The sequence below is a fragment of the Triticum dicoccoides genome, chromosome 3B, assembly GCF_002162155.2.
Source record: "Triticum dicoccoides isolate Atlit2015 ecotype Zavitan chromosome 3B, WEW_v2.0, whole genome shotgun sequence".
Classification (NCBI taxonomy): domain Eukaryota; kingdom Viridiplantae; phylum Streptophyta; class Magnoliopsida; order Poales; family Poaceae; genus Triticum; species Triticum dicoccoides.
The window spans coordinates 364608720-364611797 of record NC_041385.1 but is presented as its reverse complement, the minus strand read 5'-3'; the positions used below and the strand labels follow the sequence as shown (position 1 = coordinate 364611797).

The following is a 3078-nucleotide window of genomic DNA, read 5'->3' as shown; positions in this document are numbered from 1 at the left end:
CAGTACTCCGGCAGGGCTTCGCCAAGCTCTTAACGGAGGAGGAGAGGTGTTGGGGGGAGGGGGGGGGGGAGGGGCTGCGCCTTGGATGTGGTGTGCAGCCCTCCCCTCACCCCTCTATTTATAGGGGAAGGGGGAAGGGGGCCGCCCCCCTCTAGATGAGATCTAGAGGGGGGGGGCGGCCAAGGGGAGGGGGCTTGCCCCCCAAGCAAGGGGGCGCCCCCTCTAGGGTTCCCCCCCAAACCCTAGGCGCATGGGCCCAAGGGGGAGGGTGCGCCCAGCACTCCAGGGGCTGGTTCCCTGCCCACTACGGCCCATGAGGCCCTCCGAGAGAGGTGGCCCCTCCCGGTGGACCCCCGGAACCCCTCCGGTGGCCCCGGTACAATACCGATATGCCCCTGAACTTTTCTGGTGATCGTATGACAACTTCCCACATATAGATCTTCACCTCTGGACCATTCCGGAACTCCTCGTGACATCCGGGATCTCATCCGGGACTCCGAACAACATTCGGTAATCACTTACAAGTCTTCCTAATAACCCTAGCGTCACCGAACCTTAAGTGTGTAGACCCTACGGGTTCGGGAATCACGCAGACATGACCGAGACAGCTCTCCGGCCAATAACCAACAGCAGGATCTGGATACCCATGTTGGCTCCCACATGTTCCACGATGATCTCATCAAATGAACCACGATGTCGAGGATACAAGTAATCCCGTATACAATTCCCTTTGTCAATCGGTACATTACTTGCCCGAGATTCGATCGTCGGTATCCTAATACCTCGTTCAATCTCGTTAACGGCAAGTCACTTTACTCATACCGTAATGCATGATCCCGTGACCAACCACTTGGTCACATTGAGCTCATTGTGATGATGCATTACCGAGTGGGCCCAGAGATACCTCTCCGTCATACAGAGTGACAAATTCCAGTCTCGATTCGTGTCAACCTAACAGACACTTTCGGAGATACTTGTAGTATACCTTTATAGCCACCCAGTTACGTTGTGAAGTTTGGTACACCCAAAGCACTCCTATGGTATCCAGGAGTTACACGATCTCATGGTCTAAGGAAATAATACTTGACATTAGAAAAGCTGTAGCAAACGAACTACACGATCTTGTGCTATGCTTAGGATTGGGTCTTGTCCATCACATCATTCTCCCAATGATGTGATCCCGTTATCAATGACACCCAATGTCCATGGTCAGGAAACCGTAACCATCCATTGGTCAACGAGCTAGTCAACTAGAGGCTCACTAGGGACATGTTGTGGTATATGCATTCACACATGTATTACGATTTCCGGATAACAGTTATAACATGAACGATAGACAATTATCATGAACAAGGAAATATAATAATAACCATTTTATTATTGCCTCTAGGGCATATTTCCAACAGTATCTTCATAGCCCAACAATCCGACCCATGTTAATAGTCCGGCCGTCCGAGGACCCCTTAATCCTGGACTCCCTCAGCGGCGTCGGGCGGCGGGATGGAGTGGGCGGGGTGACTCAGGCATCGGCAACAAGCGGAGACTCGATGGTCGGGGGCTGTTGGAGGGATGGCGACGGCTAGGGGCCGGTCGGCAGAGGAGCGGCTGTGGGTGGCGGAAATTAGCGGCGTCAGGCGGCGGCCGACGGTGGAGGAACGTCAGAGCCGACAGCGGAGACGGCGGTGGTGCCGGATCTGGGCGACTGAGGCGAGGCGTGTCGGGCGGCTGCGGCGGCGGTGCAACGGGAGGAAGAAGGGAAGGAAGGAAAAAGAAATGACAGTTGGCGCGCGGCTGCGTTTTCACACCTTCGTGGGTGGAGATGCAAATTTGCATGGCAAAATGTTGTATTTTACACCTCCAAAAGGCGAAGATATAATATTTTTCATCAAAGTCATCTGCTAGAGAGGGGTTTTGGGCCTCATAAATATAAAAATTGATTATTTTTGCATCTACACCATCTATTGAAATGCTTTAATCGCGGATGGTTTGGAAATGCCTGTTACTAGTCTATGTTACTATCTCTATAATGCATAGTATCATAGATCCTCATTTATTGCCATGAATGACACATATTAGCATCACATTTATTATGTTACGGTATCTACCTATGTTACTATAAGAGCAAGTACAATAAGGTGATGTAGGCGGGCTGTAAGACATTAAATGTTATATTCTTGCTTACTTGAAAGAGAGAGAAGAGGAGAGAGAAGAGAATCGGGCTACTAGTTAACAGCCGGCTGCAACACGTGCTCCTAGGTACTTTGTGAGAGAGTGGGGTGGACCATGTATCAACAAAGTAGTATATATTTATATCTAGCTATTGTACTTGTTGGCTATAAGCTTGACTATATGTGACATGACAACATCATATAGCCAACAGCTGGCTATATTATTAACCATGCTCTAACCATCTCTCTCTTCTTTAATTGCCTGCCACATAAGCATGCTTGCGAGTCCCAAGTGCATGATACTGATTATGTTACCCACTATGGCCAGCCTAAGACTGGTCATAGTGGGAGTAACATAGGTAGTAACATACATGCCACATAAGCAAAAAAGATGATGTGTCAAATAATTAATGAAGAGAAACGCAAATAGAGTAACATAATATGTTACCATCACATAGCGGTTCCCAATGCAAAATGAGTCTACAAAATAATAAATAAGGTGATGCATGACACTGCACATATGTTACTACCCACTATAGAGGCAGTAAAGTTACTCCGCACTATTACTAGTCTAAGGGAAGGGGAGGCCGCAGCAGCAGTAAACACTCCCACCAACAAGTGGTGCCGGATTTTTGTCAGTCTCCTCTCTTCCTCACGCTGCCTATACCCAACATTACAATACAGGCACAGCCTCCTCTCGTCTCTTCGCCTCGCTTGTAGCACCAGCAGTTTCATTTTCGCACCCTCCTGTACCTCCGACCCCTCCTGAATTCCGACCTGAATCCAGCTCCCCCCACGCCGTCGGCGTCGCCTTCTTCAGGTACTGCTCGGGAATCGGAGCCATGTTTTCCCGCGGCTTTGACCGCGTTATTTCCCCCCAAATTTGAACTTTCTTGCTGCTTGCCTTTTT

The 3078-nt window shown here is 49.4% G+C and overlaps 1 protein-coding gene across 6 annotated transcripts in view; it reads left to right on the top strand.

Annotated features, from left to right (window-relative positions):
• The first annotated feature begins 2808 nt into the window (after positions 1 to 2808).
• Positions 2809 to 3078, top strand: part of LOC119276071 — a 17491-nt gene continuing 17221 nt past the window's right edge. For 5 of the 6 annotated variants that reach the window (XM_037557045.1, XM_037557043.1, XM_037557042.1 and 2 more), the window contains exon 1: positions 2809 to 2988. The gene's annotated coding sequence lies outside the window, so the exon portion shown is untranslated. The remainder of the gene's footprint in view (positions 2989 to 3078) is intronic. The other variant, XM_037557048.1, reaches the window with a different exon arrangement.